The sequence below is a fragment of the Tachypleus tridentatus genome, chromosome 13, assembly GCF_004210375.1.
Source record: "Tachypleus tridentatus isolate NWPU-2018 chromosome 13, ASM421037v1, whole genome shotgun sequence".
Taxonomy (NCBI): Eukaryota; Metazoa; Arthropoda; class Merostomata; order Xiphosura; family Limulidae; genus Tachypleus; species Tachypleus tridentatus.
In genome coordinates this window covers 264,795,692-264,813,210 of record NC_134837.1, presented here as the reverse complement: position 1 = coordinate 264,813,210, position 17,519 = coordinate 264,795,692, and the positions used below count along the sequence as shown (strand labels likewise).

The 17,519-nt window shown below is 31.1% G+C and overlaps 1 protein-coding gene and 1 long non-coding RNA gene across 12 annotated transcripts in view; both read right to left on the bottom strand.

The window, feature by feature from the left end:
• The window catches only part of LOC143238277 (uncharacterized), a 341,463-nt gene that overhangs the window by 297,897 nt on the left and 26,047 nt on the right, over nt 1-17,519 (bottom strand). The gene's annotated exons all lie outside the window — the stretch shown is intronic.
• On the bottom strand, nt 134-10,950 carry LOC143239470 (uncharacterized). 8 transcript variants are annotated; one of them, XR_013021203.1, is made up of 4 exons: nt 10,591-10,815; nt 6,973-7,099; nt 5,611-5,699; nt 134-236 (listed from the first exon to the last, which is right to left on the bottom strand). It is a non-coding gene; the product is annotated as an uncharacterized LOC143239470 (long non-coding RNA). The 8 variants fall into 8 exon arrangements; XR_013021200.1 differs by lacking the exon at nt 134-236 and adding an exon at nt 2,010-2,159 and having other exon boundaries at nt 10,591-10,808; XR_013021202.1 differs by lacking the exon at nt 134-236 and adding an exon at nt 2,184-3,116 and having other exon boundaries at nt 10,591-10,814.

Genomic DNA, 17,519 nt, shown 5'->3' with positions numbered 1-17,519 from the left:
AAGATGTTGAGCAACCATACAACAGAAAGATTATTTTAGTATGTTACTTCTATAGCAAGTCTCCTGTGAAAAGAACAGATGTCAAAACATATTTATTTTTTACAATATAACATTCTGTTAAATTTCTTTTTACCTGAGGATTACTGCAGATGTCTTTACATGATAATATGTCACCTTTTTCATCAGTAATGAACATACTTAGGATGTCTCCTGGTATTAAACACGAAGCCGTGAGCCTGATAAAAAGAACACACACATATCACCAAGTTTTTGCACAACTCGGCAGCTTGTTTTAGAATTTTTCTGCCCAATCAAAAGCACATGTATTTATTATGAAATTATTACTCCTTAAAAAAGTAATTATTCATGTTTTGTGTCTGACGTAATATTCCTTCTTTTTTACATATATTTTATTAGGCATAGCCTACAATTCTGCCCATTTATGACCTCCTACAGTTGAGTAGAGACCTGTGAGTAATATTTGTGAGGTTTAATACTTGTCCCAATAACCTTAGTTAGTGTAGTCAAATTAGTTGTTTGTTCTTGATTCTGTTTGGAAGAATGACTGAATGTGGGATCAACCAATGGTAACCACAGGTTTCTAATTTCTAATGATCCTTACGCTTGATGTGGTTAACTAATATAAGCTGCAAAATTTGAAAACAACACCATGAGCTTAGTGAAAACACTTCAATCCAAATGAAAATTGTAAGTTTTGCAACTATAAGGTCAGATCCTCTAAAGATGGAATTGAATGTTACTTAATAACGTCAACCCTTAATTAATTCACACTGTACAATAAAACTTCGTTTGTTTAGCATGAAGGATAACAATAATAATATCAAACAAATTCAATATTGTAGTTTTCAACAAGATATTAATTTGTATGTATTTTGATGAAGTATTTTCACATAAACAGAAATAAAGAACAAGAAGGTATACCAGTTGTCCCTTAAATGGACTATTCACAGACTTCTACAAGTTCTGTCTTTCAGATAGAGATCACCTTATTGGGTGTCTATGGCAACACAATCTCCCTTTGATGCATAATTCATGGTGGTAACTTCACCCAATAACTTGTGCTGATTCTGAACTCCACAGTAAAATAAACACTGATTTAATCTTCAAGTACAACATAGTCAAATAACAAAATAGTTGTTCATTCTGTGAAAATTATTAATAATTATTAGTAATTTTTAATTACTAATTTGTTCATTGTTTTGGTGACAATAAATATATTCTCTTCTTGAAGTTTGACTTTTAACAATTTTTCAATTGACATCATAATTGATGTATAATGTATTGGTATATTTATAAATTTGATTGTAAAGTTGGTAGTAAATGTCTATTAAAGAAACACTTGTACGAATATATCAGTGACTATGTAATAAACTTACACAGCTCAAGTGTAGAGGATAATGCTTTGAATGTCTTCTGCCTTTCGTCTTCAGATCAGCCTGTACAAATTACCACAGATATATATTACCAAGGTGGATGCACTTTAATTAGTTGATTGTTCTTGATTCTGATTGGAAGAACGACAGAATGCGAGTTCAACCAATGGTAGCCATAGGTTTCTAATTTCTAATGAACGTTTATTGTGGTCATGCAAATAAATTCCTTTATTAATTTTATTTGCCAAAACTGTTTGACTTGATGATTCTAGCTCTGTCTCAGTGTGCTTTGCTTCCAGTTTACATAGTATGTTCTACAATGGCTAATATCTACATTTTCATTAAACTTGTAGTGTCCTTGCGTTCTTGTTCCCAAATGTCTTTCCATTTCTCCAGTGTAGTTTTGTTACCTGTTAACGTTTGTTAAAGTTTGATGTTCTTCCTATTTATTGTCGTGACCTTTAACTTCTTCTAATTTTACTGTCCAGCATCCTATAATTTATTCTTTATCAACTACTCTGACAAATTTCTTGTTTATTTGTTATTATGTAAAAAGGTTTGTATTCAGAGTCTCATATAAATAAGACAACTGTGTAGAAGTAAAACAAAAACCTTTACTGCTGGAAAACTCTCCAAATACTTACTTTAAAGAGAATACTGAATTTAGCTTGTTTGAGGTAGAAACTTCCTTTTTTAGAGAGATCAAAAATGATTCATTTCCTTCCTTTGTGTGCTGGCTAACTGTACACAGTATTTGCTTCCCATCTGGGTGTACAAAAAATACTGTTGCTACATTTCCTTCTGTCCATTAACATGAGAATATTATTAGTTACAAATAAGAAACTGACCAATAATTAGTAAACTGGTATCACTCAAAGACAAAGCAATAACCAGAGTGTTTTAGAGATACAAGTAAAATCAGTTTTATTGCAAGCTTCATCAACTTTTTGTTTAAAGAAAGAAAACAAATAAAACACAATTTCCATCTTTTGTGTCATCACAAACGTTGTACAGCACCTAATTAACACTTTTCACTCTAGAAATAATTGTAAATATTAATCTATTAACTTCCTTGATAATTTTTACCGTTAGGTAAATTTCACAACAATTTCAAGATCACAAGGTTAAAAACTCATTTCATATTGATTTTTAATGCAAACTACTTAAGTCTTTATTTATATGAAATGATACAGCAAATGGACAACATCCTATGTTCCAACTGATTCTTATTTGTACAAAAGTAATTTGTTCTGAAAAAACAATATTTTTGTTTATACTGGTGTACATATAAATTATCTAAACACTCACCAACACAACTCTCCTGTAAATTTATATTAAAGAATTTTACATAAATCTATGAAGTGAAAAAGAAAATGACTGAAAACTATAACACCTTTAAAGAGTTGACTATTTTCCTTCTTCCCAACCCAAAACAGTCAAATATTTGAATATTTAAGTTCTTAGTCAATTTTGAAATTCTCTTTCATATGTAATCTTGTGCATTAACTCTTCTATAAAAATAACATAAATCCAGATCAGAATACCACACAGGGTTGTCCAAAAGTAATAGGACTCTATGACACACACAAAAAATATACATTTTCTGAGAGCAACACCTATTCACAGTTTAAGTACAAACAAATATAAATAAAAAGAAATAGATCAGTTAGGAACCATCTTTTTTCCTTTTGGGAATTCCTTACGACACCTTTCCTGTACTGACTGAAAAACCACATAGTAAGTAAGTACTATTACTTTTGAGCAATTCATATATTACATATACATGTGACAAGAAGCTAAAAATTATAACAAACCCTACGTAAAGGTGAGTAAATATTGAAGAAAACTACATGATATTATGACATGGTGGAATAGGTTTAAAATTGCATGAAATATCAATGTAATATTTTATCTATTTATGATCCACACTCCATTAACCATACAAGTCTTCTGTTTTCTTTGTGGCATTTTACAGATTCATTCTTTTACTTTCATACTGAGTGTATCATAATTATTTTTTTGGATAAACTGAATCTGAACCGAACTTACCTCTTCATGGCCACAGTAACTAATGGCAGATAAGCTACCGTTTATAGTCAACTCCCATATTACCAGCTTTCCCAACTCATCCCCACTGAGAATGTGACGCCCATTGTTTGAAATCCTAACTATGTTCACTCGACCCTTGTGGTGTTTAGAATTATCATCTGTTAAAGTCTTCAAGTTCCAAAACTTCAGGGATCGATCTTGAGAAGTTGGGATTAACTGTTCGTTGTTTATCACAACACATCCCAGTACTGGCTCACTATATCCATACAAGGTGCACTTTTCACACATAAATTCACAAGCATTGCATGTGGTGACTTTATTGGCATGTCTTCCTATAGAATAGCAAGAATGCTGTTTTATTCTTCAGATGCTTGAAGTATAGAACCATTAAATGGCAGTTACAACTGGAAACCTTATTTTGATGAACTTGTAACCTGTTGCCCTTTCCAACGAAGTTACTTCTTGATTATGCTGTGTACTGTTGCCTGGGGCACATGGAAAACTACCCTCAGTAGTCTTTATGTGCTTGGATTCTCACCTGTTACAAGAGACAACACACTTTGCTTTCCGTGCTTAAGGAATGATTTATTGCAGGTCTCTTTCTAGATGGTTCTGGTACTCAAAGTTGATCAATAATTTTTTTTGTTTTCTGTGTCATTAAGTACATGGAATATCTCCGATGTAAGTACACATTGAAAAGGACTGTTACATACCCTTCCCCAAAATTATTTATTTTTGGTGGCATCACACTACTTACAAAGTGCCATACAATGTCAAAATGAAATTCTATTACATATCATTCCATCACAATTTTATAACAACCACGCTTGTCACAATTTGCTGATTTAAACATTCAAAATCATTTTAACATAATGCACTCAATCCTTTATCAGCACATTAAATACCAAGCATGAACAGACTTGTATTATAAATTGCACATTCAGTATCACGTGTGAACATGCTTGTAATGTGAATCAACACAGTATGATATATGAACTGGTTTGTAACATACATCAGCATATTAAGTACCATTCAAGAAAGAAACAGCTCTTATCATCCTTACATTATGTAATAAATAACAACTCTAAAATACATTGAAAAATAAACAATAGAAGAAAAAATGTATCAGGTACTTTTTTTATATTTAACAGGCTGAGATATCCTTCTTCATTCAATTTATGGGATTAAAATAATGTGTTGTTGGGTTTATGATAAATAACATAAAAATCCTAACTTTCACACAATTTATTTATTAAATATTATTACACTAATCATTATTAACTGATCAAACGTTTTGTATTGGCTTTAAGAACTCAATATATATGAGGTAATGGTCTAAATATTTACGGAAGGTATGATTTCTGTTACATGCTTTCAACACTCAACTTTTATGTCTCTCCACAGTGTTTCACATGTTTAATTAATCTGTGGTCATTGGATTCAAATGTGTCTTATGGGACAAAGTTGAAAGATCATGGGTTAAAGCAGAAAGTGGTCATAACTCAAGAAATATATTTTTCATATCAGCTTTATGATGGGTGTTGAACTAGAAACTTCATCTGAGCTGACATTATTTTAATAGTGGTATCCATTGTTTTTTTTCATTCCATTCTTCCATTAAGAGTGCTAGCACACTCTTAAATATATGACATTCTGTGCCTTCCCAAACACTCTATATATTGTGCTATAAAAAAATATTTTTATTTCGTCTGAAAAGATGTGGCACTCCCTACGAATGTAGTTAATATTAATTTCCCTCAAAGATAACAAGTGTTCAATAACATCAATGTTAGAGGTGGAGGGAGTTATAAGCCCTTATTAAAAATTTACAAGCTACCATTCCACAAAGTTTGAGATTACGCTATTGAACTAGTAGTAGTGTGTGTATATATATATATATATATATATATACACACACACACATACTAATGTTTTATAAGTGTGTGTGTGTGGGTGTATAAATATCAAATCTTAAAAAGATCATAACGGTAGTTTTGAAATTTAAAAAATGTTTTATTTAATATACCACAACCCTCTTTCTACAAGAATAATTTAGCTTGTGTTTATACTCTGCTGTTATATGATTTGAGAAAATAAAAAGAATAGATTTTACACCATGCACTTGTCATGCCATTAATAATAATAGATAATGTTTACAAATACTTACTGCAAAAGGTTTTCTGATTGTAATTGAACCATCTTCTTCTGTTGCAATCAGGCCCCTGAATCGACTTTCTTTGCCCAAGTTTTCATTCTCTTTTAAAGGAAGAAAAATACAACAGTAAACCTGATGTGATAACATATAATAACAACTGCTGAGGAATATACAGATTCATAATATTTTAGCAACTTCTTTTTAGAGTTTGGGAAACAAAATACTAAAACAACACATTATAGCAGGCTGTATCCCAGAATGACTGGTATAGGTATTAACAATTTTACAAAAAGAAAACAGAGAACAACATGAAGATGACCTAAGAAGGTCAATATGTTGTTCTCTGCTTTATTCTAATAAAAGTGTTAACACCTATACAAGAAGTCAATAGATTCATTTTTACTTCAAGCGAGTTTCTCGTCATTATGAATAAAAGCAGACTTCTACAAAATACACTGTTTGTCTTATTATTTCTTCGGGAAATAAGTATGAGATTACATAATATGGGACTACCAATATATGTAAATTTTAAGTAACTACTGCATGGATATCACTAAAATAATAAGGATCTTGAGAGAACATTCCTATAAAAACCATTTAGAAAAACGATTAACATCCAATATACATCATTCATGGTATATAAAGTAAGTGTTTGTAATCACAGTTAATCTACCTGATGTGGCTTCTAAGGCTTATGCCATCCCAGATAAGTATTTACTAACACAAAGTAATCGCAGGTTTTATTCTATTACCTCTACATTCAACTTCCCATGGTCTTTTTGCGGGTTTTTGTTAATATGTGGCACATCATGCATAGGAACTTGTCACTGATGGTTTCAAGAGGTTCATTATCAAGAAATTATAAAAATCAAATATGATTTAGAATATGTGAGAGAAGATACCACTTTGCTACGAGCTGAACAACACAAAATATGAAAGATACCGAGAGGTTAAATGGAAAAATTCACATTAACTAACAAGCTCAACAATCACTAATTGTATCTGATGACCATAAGATAACCACTGTATCTTCTCAGTGTTATTCATATAATATCCAGGCAATTTGTACATACACATCTTTTATGATTTAAAGTTTTCTCTGTAAAGGACTAAACTGGTGAAACAATGCATTGTTATCTTTGTAAACAAGAATATAAAACAAGTATATTTGATTAGCTATGCTCATTTAATCCTGGTTTATGTTTAGATTTTAGTTCTTCTCTAAGTAGACAGCTTGTTGTAACCAGAAGTTAATACTAAATCTTCAATTGTTATAAATATATCATTGGCACATTTGTCATTGCATGACATTATTAAACCTTAGGAAAGTAGAAATCATAAAAAAACAAACTTAGAAGAATGAGTAAAATTTACCTTTCTGCAGGGTAAAAACTGGATAGCTTTTGTGGGAATATAACACAGGTAGACTGGAAATCAAATTTCCATTTATATTTCATAATGCTGATAAACCATCTACACATCCAGCAAAGATGTAACCTCCCTGAGAAACAGATTTATTTATATATTTGCATTTCAGTTATAGCTTATATATCTGCCTGTCTCTATCTACATAAACAAATACAAGTCCACATTATAAATATAATAAAAATGTTGATTTTTTTATGTTCTGAATTCAGCTTTAAGCCATGATTGTGAATATCTATGCTGTCATTTCTTATTTAATCATATCAGGTTTCCTGTAACTGAAGCCATCTGGACAGTCAAAAATGACTGTCTCAGGTTCATACCAAAAAATAAAAAAAAAACGTTTGGCAGAAATAAATAAATTATAGACCATACATGATTTCAACAATATAATTTTGTTTTTACTGCAAAGTTAAACAATAGGCTCTCTCCAATCTGTCCATTCTGGGAAATCAAACCCCAAGTTTTGGCACTAAGTTTGTAAACTTACTGTTGAACGACTGAGAGAAGGTTTACATTACGGAACATTTAGTAGTAAGTAAAATAAAACAAATGTTACTGTAAGAACTTTAACATGGATTGAAATAATGACATTTATCAAGTAATGTGTTACACAAGATAAGATAACTTTTAAGTAGATCAGTTAGAGCTCTTTGTATTTGAATTAAATCATACGTAATTACTTTATCTAAAATATTTTATAAATGGTTAGAAAGACAATCTTATCAATAAGATAAAACATTTAATACCAGTTGTTCTACTTCAGTCAGTATATTTATTGTACATTCATATCAACTCTTGTCACATGCAGAAATATAATTTACTTTTAGTAAATGCTGTTTATTTATAAAACATTTCATGAAACTGAAATATATATTTTGTATGTCTTACAAGATCCATGTTATTATTATAAAATTAATGCAGTTTAAAAAGGTTGTGACTATAATTCCAATCTCAAAACTGCCTTACAGATTTTTTAATACATAAAATTGGTATCTTAACAGAAACAACTATATGCTCATATTAAAAAGAAAACAAGTATTGGTTATGTGTAACTAAAGTAAATGCATCTTAGTGCTAATTTAATTAACTGGCATTTTCTACCTGTTTAACAATTTAAGCAACATGAGATAAACGACCAAGCTAAAGACCTCATGGTTCAGGTACAGTAATCCCAAATTTTGAACGTGAAATTGGAGAAAAAGAATGCAGTAAGATGCACCGTCACCAGACTGATTGATGACTGAGATATAATGCTTTCATAGTTAGAGCTGTGGCATGCATTTTCAAACCTCACCCTTAAATATTGGCCCAATCTTACTGAAATATACCACCAATATTGCCTTCTTCAGTTTTACTACATGATACAGAAACAAATGTGACACTTTAATATATAAATAATGTATTTCTTATACGAGATATTACTAGCCAAGGAAACATGGGTAATCATATTTGAAAAACAGCAACATGGAATATCTACAAATTCAGTACCTTCTTCGTTACATAGACAATAGATGATTGAAGTATACAACACACGGGGTTCCTTTTCTGAAAAAGACTACTTTTTCACCAATAAATAGTGTGACTGAAGTCACATTGTAACACATCCATTGCTGAAAGGGTTAGCATATTTGGTGGGATGGGGATTCAACCTCACAACCCTCAGATTGCAAGTCAAGCACCCTAATCACTTAACCATGCTGGATAATTAGTCATTAAATGGTAATAATAACATCAATATATTTTAAAGCTGGTTATCTAGATGCTATAAATAACCATGGTGAAACCAAAGCATATACCTGTGAAAAATATTCACCTTTCTTTTATGTTCAAAGGGAATGTAACACATGTTTGTTTGTTTTATAATTCAACACTTACAAGCCTAGTACTGGATATGTAAACATATATATATATATATAGATATGACAGAGAGTAAGTTTTAATTTTTGTTACAGGTTAACAAAAATAAATATGTAATATTTTCCCTGGTTCTGATGGCTTAATTAATTTATAAAATTCCACAAGAATTGGTTAGTATTAATTTTAAAAAATTATTTTTTTTCTTGCCTATACAGTTAGTAGTGGTTAATAAATTAAAAACTAAAATAGAAGATAAAGAAATAATTCGATAGCATATGATAACATTACTGGTTGGATCGCATTTTCAGTCCCTAAAAGTTCTTGTGAATTTTACATGTGTATACTGACTGAAAATAAACATTTTAGTGAATGTAAAATTTCTTTTCAAAATATAATTTAATTATGATATTCTAATAAAGGTTTGAGATCCAGGGTACAAATGAAATCCATCTGATACTATCCAATGACAATAAACAACAAGAGAGACTTTTACAGGTGCTCTATTTATGTATAGTAACTTCTTAAGATTCACAGTTCTATCAAGATGGAAATGGATGAAGGATTTGAGCACTAGAAAACATACAGTAAGATTCATTCACATGTACAAGATCAAAAAAGAACAACAGTCAAGTTTAATTTCTTTCTAACAGTTTTAGTTTAGTTTCAATACCTGAGACATTCCTGTATTAGTATGTGTTGTTTTAGTAATAAAAAATTATTATGCGTAAATAAATATATACGAAACTATTTTTTCACTTGAATATATTGCACTAGCAGAACCACTTTAACTTATTCTTACATCTTCTCACGTAATAATATTCCTGTAGTTTTGAAACATGTACACAAAGAAAGTTATCTTGAACAAACACATTATAAAATAAAATTCAAGAAAACAACAAAATCCCAGGTTTGAGGCTTGTTCCTACATTTGTAAACTTCACATTAAAATCCTTTCTTTGATACCATCACTAGTCACTTCTCAGAGATTATACACAACTTTTTATGCAAATAATATTTATTTAACATTGACTTTGATAGAAAATAATCTTTTCTATCCATTCATGTTTAGCCTATGGTCTTATCTTGTTTCAAGGTAATATACACAAAAGTAGAAACCTCCATCAGTTGCCACATATGCTAAAGTTCAACCACAATGCCCATGAGAAGTGTGTTTTTTGACTAGTGAGAACCCCAGTATAACTGGCATGGGAAAAGGTATTCAATCTTTAGTCTTGTTATGTAATACTGCCAGTGTATAAAAACAAAAATAATAAATATCATAAAAACAAAAGTTTCACTCATCAAATTAAGTGCAAATGAGAGAAAAAAAATGACATATCTGTTCAATGCAGTGCTAAGTATGAAGTTATCACAAGTGCATTGTGTTGTTTTCCTACTGCTGAAGGACTGTTTTTGCACAATGACATCATTATGCAACAGTGTAGTTCATATGAGTAAGTTCAAGTCTGGTGTCATGAAAATCTCATAGGAGATGCAAGAGAGGAACAACATTTGCGTGTGTGAAGACATGGATTACCATCTCATAAAAATCATTTTTGAACCAATAATCCAGCTACTTTCTGAAACAGTATAAACACTGATAAAACTAACTATTGTAGTTATTCTACTAAAAAAAAAAAAACTTGAGTTTTTCTAGTGCTTTCTGACCTCAAATTTAATAATCATAACAAAATAAACCATACTAACTTTTTGCCTTTACAACTGTACAAGCAAACAGTTCCATCCTGGTAGCCCACTAGTAGGTAGCTTCCAACCTAACTCAAACTAGTTATCATTCTTTTCATTTTCAGAGCTTTTATGTCTAGCATGTCCGAGCCATCTTCTAGCAAGACCACCTAATAAAGTAAACACAATATTCATTCACATAATTTTAATATAGTTCTCTACCTATTACCTCAAAAAAATGTTACAAAAAGAACATTCTAAAATTGTTGTAGAATTTGTAATTTAAAATAAGATAAGAATCAATAAAACAAAATTTGTACTTTGATTTTAATTCCAAAAACCGTAGAAAAAGCATTTTAAATTTTGAAACAAAATTGGTGTTCACTAAATGCTGTAGTTAATATATTTCAACCAACTATAATATACTTTTCACATTATACAGCCTTATTTCAGCAAAATGCATAAACAAACAATCTTATCAACGCTATAAGTGTAGTTACGAAACTGGCCTACAATTGTGACTTAAGTCTTTTGAGACGCACGCTTAATTCTATTTGTGGCTGCACTTTTTTAACAGCTAAAATGTATTTTATTTGATATTATGACTTTTTATCAACATACACTGCAGCAAGTAAAAAAGTTACATTTAACAACTTTAGAATCACAACCCTATTATTTGCAGCAGGACTATATTTTACAAAATCAACCAGATTCTTTAAAATACATGGTGGCAGTATTTCCTCTCTAAAAGAATGTTAATAACTATTTTTATAGTAACACCATGGAAACTAGTTTAACAATTTCTGCCAGTACCATCATGTACTCGTATAGTTGTGTCACTAACCATTATTTATGCTAATTGCTTAATATAATATCACGCAGGGGTGTATCCAGAAATGGTCATTGGGACGGGGGTAGTTTGCGTGCTTGATGCCTCCCACGAATAGTTGTTGAAAACTTTAAATTATACTTTTCTGACTGAAATAGTAAGCAAAAAGCAAGAATGTTCTATTGTTCTGTTTTGTTACCTGTACAAAAGTATCCATGTACGACGTTCCATAAAGGTTTGTTAAAATATGGCCGAGTAACTAACTAAAACCCTCCAAATTATACCCTTATGAATCCTGACCCTCTTAAAAGTACTCAAAATGAGTAATTCCAACATTTTGTGGTGTCAGTATCCTTGTGCATCTAAATTTTTATCTTGATTGCTGTAAATATGACTGCACAAGGGTCCGAAATAAATATTTTGGGTTGTTTTGTTTTTGACTCTTATAAAATACTTAAAATGGTCTAAATTGAAAACGTTGTCCCAGGATATTAACCACATTATAACCCAACCAAGTTTTATGTCAATACGCTAAGGAAAAGAGAAAAAAAAAATGAAGAAGAAAAATATAAAAACAGTTTGTCTCTCTTCTCTGTAAGTACATGATTACACCATAACGATCAACATTTAGACGAAGTGACTGTCTTAAAATTTATAGAATTCCATTTGTAATTTTTACGATTTAAGTTCCAATAGGCTTAAGATTAGTAATAATTATATTATCTAGAAATGTTTCATTTTTCTTCTTAATTTCTCCATTTCGAATTCAAAATTTCACATCCATCTTTTCCATACAAATTACTGTTCATAAAGCCTTTCGTTAATACCAGAAGTCATCAGTTGTTTCTAATACTTCGACAACATTCGGAATTAAAACCACAAAGTGTTAAGTATTATACTGTGTAAATAGCGTATTGTTAAGAATGCAAGGTAACTTAAAAATTATTGGATAACGACGTATAACCTGCAGGTCAACCTGCTTAAAGAGTAGCTTTTCGGGGCAGATGCAACAACAACAGCACCAAGGAGTTAGTTTTCTGCCACAACTGAAGAATCACCTACTTCTCCCCTTCCAAAACCTTCGATACTTCGCTAATTAATAAATGATAGACAAAAGCAAACATCAGATAATCCCAGCAGATTTAAATGCAAATCATGTTATATTCAACAACGCAACATAAACTCATACAACACAGACATCACTAGTAGGCTTCAATTCCACTTAATGACTGAGAGAAGGTTAAAGAAGCTACATACTACCTATTCCGAGACTCAATCCTCACACCATTAACGACATAGATTCAAATGCTGCAAAATTACTGATAACACTATCAGCTACGTTATAACTAAGACGATCCCAAATGATAGCAGCTATCTTCAAAAATTCATATAATAATAAAAAAACAGCGACAACTGTTTTGTCTTTACATCCTATCTTGAGACTCAAACCTCCACCCAACAATTAACAGAGTCAGTTATAACATTAAATTGCTAATTAAAAAACATGAAGAGGCAAACTGGATCACGAAATGGCAACGCCTGTCTATTCGTTAAGCAATCTCTAACCTTTTTCGGCGCAACTCGAAATCCGTATGAAACGGGGCCGCACCTTAAATCAAACATAACAACAATCCGGCAACAACAGACAAAGACCAAACCAACCTTTCACTAATTTCTCTGAAACAACTTTTACTATGAGTAATTTCACAGGATCACTTCATCACAGTGAATAAATATAATGACAACCCTAGATTCTTCAAACCGAATTTCCTATAATAATCCACCAAAACAAAATTCCAACTAACAAGATTCCTGGACCAATTAAAATATCCGGACTCAAGAGGAACGTTTCTAAGCTCAAAAAATCTCCTAACGAACACAGAACAAGAAACATAATTTTAAAGAATGCCTGTGACCCGTTGCTATCACATCTGTGTTCTCCATTTAACCTTCCCTTCTTTGAAATCTTTGAAAAACCACCATTATCACAGTTATCCGTCCACGAAAAAGAGGAGGACACTTCAGAAATGGCCAGGCCTGGTATATCCTGCTGGTTAGGGTATTGTCACGCCAAACATCTTCGACCTTTCAATCGTCGGGGTATAATTATGTACGTTTAGTGTTAATATTCATTGGTTAAAGGGCAGCCAAGTATTTAGCAGTAGATGGTGTTCGCTAGTTGCCTTTCATCTAGCCTATCACTAATAACTTATGGATGGTGGTACAGACAGACCTCAAGAGTTCGTTCGAAATTCAAACCAATTTTTTTTTCATAATACAGAATGCAATCGTTCCAGATCTTTACATATATGTATGTATATAATATATATATATATATATATACCTTTACGTATAGGTAATTGGTAACATTCTTTTTAATATTGTGTTTTTAAAACTCGTAGCTAGCGACGATTTTTTTATTATAACTTGTGATTGGGTAACACTAAACAAGACCGATTTTATTGAAAAATCTAATGTACCATAATTCAATTATGTCCATGTTTATTAGTAACTCATGAACACGTTCATTGTTTAATTAATTTTTAACTTTAAAAATATGAAGAAATACTCAGCTGTTTTGTGTCAGATTTTCGATTAATATGTATTCTGAAATTTCAGTTACTTCATATATTTGTTAAAATATCAAAATAGTCATTGACCAATATCAATAATTTCGGTACATATAATCTGTTTTTACTTCTATAAAGAACATTATTTAGAGTGTGTTTGAGGTGAAATGACAAAGCTCCAAAATGGACTATCAATTATTTGCCCAACACAGGTGGAGGTAATGGTATTTGTAATTAAGCACAAAGTTACGCAATGGGCTATCTATTCTCTGCCAACTACGAGTATCGAACACCGATATTCGAGTCCGCAAACTTACCGCTATGCTACTGGTGAAGCACTATTTACAGATGTGTCATCAATTTTGGTTTCACTTTCAACAAAATAATTAATTAAAACCTGCAACAAAATGTAGAATTTTTTAATGGTTCTTAAAACAAATAATATTATCATAATAAAATCTTTGCAAATTTGTAAAGCTTAAAATTTATTCAAACATCAGATATAAAAATAAGATTTTATTTGAAGAACCTACATAATCCATTAAAGATATTCAAAAGTTTGAAATTATGTCATCCAGAAGCTTAATTTGTTGTACAAGGCACCAAACTATACAAGTGGAGCACCGAATCGAAGATATTTTACCCTTTCTTCATAAAGTCTAATTCTTCTTTGTTTTTTAAAGAGGGAGTTGGTGCTAGACGTAATAATAATTTATGATCGAATAACTTTGGGAAAAATTTATATTAAGAATTAGGGTTAAAGCATGAAGGCTGGCCATTTGATAAAATAACAGTAAATCAATCAATTTTGTTTTAGTTGGTAGAGCGCTAGTAAAGTGTTTAGTTTCCCATGAATATTTGGAACAATGTTATTTATTCGGTACATACAATTTTGGTTTTAGTGCAGTGTTATATAATAGGGATCTCTAGAGTGAAATCGAGTCATGAAAGTTTGTGAGTCGTTGAACTTATCATGGTTCTTTACAATGTCAAAGCATTTTAAATCTTACCCACAACACTAAAGTCAGACTGCAATTTTAATGTCTGCATACAACCGTTATAACCAACAGTGTAACAAACATTTGTATTTATGTTTGACTTGTTTTAATATAATATTTTAAAATAAGTGGATTGTATGCTGTTTGTTTATGGTTGAAACTTATCGCCCAGAAGTCACAGATACCTACAGTAAAGTTATCAGTCGACACATAAAACCTGAAAAATTGTTCCATATCTCCTATTTATAGTTGAAAATTTAAAGCCTAGATTCAGTTAATAGCTATAGTTAAAGTATTCTAAAAATATCAATTCCTTGGTAATTTTGCGATATGAAACATTTCTGCGCTATACTTCTTAGTATAGAAACTTGAAAATTCTATAAATAAAATTATCAATGGATTTATATAAAAATAATAACATTGTAACAAAAAGAAGGAACAACATTTTTGATATATCTATATCGCCCGTAACTCTACAACTGATGGAGAAACAATATTAAACTTCTCTACAAGTGACATTGTGAAGAAGTCTTTCAACCTCCATGTGACATTCCAGCCTTCAGACCTCGGAAAATCTAGTATGTGACGATGCACTGAACTGGCTTCCTTTGAATTTGAAAAAGAAAAAAAATTATTCACGATTTTCTATTCATTAACATAATTTACATGCGAGTATAATTTAATTGGAGTTACTAATAAAAATAAACTAAACTTACGTTACAGAGCTAAAGTTATTAATAAAGTTAATTCTCAGGCCTCAATACACAACTTAAGTAAAATGTCTCAGTAAAATACAACCAAATACTAGCTGCTCCTTGGACTTTCGTTCATTGTCCCGATAACATAAACATTCGCCTTACTCGCCACGCTTGACTAATTACAGAAAAAAAGCTACTTCTACAATGACTCACTAAAACAGTTTTATATATTTTTATATAAAAATAAGTAGGTTCAATGTTAAAGACCCTTAAAGCTAAACATGAAAGTGCATTTTGACATAACAAATTAAATTATATCGCATTAAAGGGCTTCTTTGAAAAAAAAATGTAGAACCTATGAATTAAACAAATGTAATAACATTTTATTCGTCACGGCTTCAATAATGTAATTTTAAACAAAATTTCCCAGTACCTAGAATCCATGTTAACTTCCAGTAGTTCAAAACACTGAAAGTTCAGCCTCCACCTGACGGTTCATGAATTGGTTCTGAGAATTTGAGTACAAACGTTTAGGTCATAGCTTTGTCATCTCTTGATCGATTTGAGATTCAGTGATGTCGAGAAAACCCACTTGTAGAGAAATATATATGCAAAACCTGACGATGACCGAAGAAGGTCGAAACGTTGTTCACTCTTCTACGTAAAATATTTTTTCAACCCAAACGAGCCGTTTTTGCATATAGATTTGAGATTCAGTTACGGCTTTAGACTCACAATACAAACTTGGATTTTGAGAAACGAACGAGAAGGATGTATAAAGAAAAAGTATTGTTAGTTCTAATAGTGACGTCATTTAAACAAAAAATTCAGTACCCAAAAGTATTGTATTTTTGTTACATGTTCTGGGAGAGCTGACTGTGTGAAATATGAGACAATCACATATTATCAGTTACGTTATTTTATTTTTATTTCGTGTTAAATTATTGCTACGTTTATTTTTTTTAAATTCAATAAAACCGGTTCAGTACATTATTACAAAAGTTACATGTACTGATGTTTCCGAAGTTATGCAAGTCTGGAAAATCACGTGAAGGTGGGATTACTTGACAATGTCACTTGGTAAGAAGTTTTATATAAAAGCGTCCATAGTTAGTCATGACTTAGTCTGTGTCCGTATGTTTTCGCATAACGATCAGCAAGATGTAGAAGGGGTATATGTTAGATGTTCTACTACAGATATCCCTTTACACCCTCTCAGTATCCCCAGGTAGGGGTAGGGGGCTGGTGGTGTTGTTGTTGGATGAAGTGTTTAGTATCGTAAGGTAAACTGTATTAAATGTACGTACGTCCAGATGGAATGATAACGTTATACTTTCACAGGTTAGGATGAAGACTGCAAGTCTCCACCTGTTGCAGGATCTTGTGAAGCTATTATCCCCCAAATTTTACTATAATCCAAACAGCCACCAATGTAAGACATTTAAAGTGGTTGTGGCGGGAACGCAAACCACTCTGAAAGAATAGCAGACTGGTTGGCCGCTTGTTCAGGTTTGTTAATAGTGTTTCATATCTAATTGTTGTTCGGTGAACTTGGATTTAGTTAGAAAACACGTGCACCTGTATTCAATACTTGTTGCTAGTCTTCAGAAATTCCAGGAATAACTTTATATGAACGAGTACTAAAACTAACATTATTCTATAGAAAGCTTTCTATAATAACTTTTCTAAATTACTCGGTGTATTTTATCTTTTTGCTTTTTGTACTGAAATCAATGTTTTTTCCAGCGTACTTCTTATTACTTTTTATGTTTTAATAAATACAACTAAAATTTAAACATTTATAATTAAATTTTAATATTTGTATATATATCTAATGTACATGGGTAACAATGTA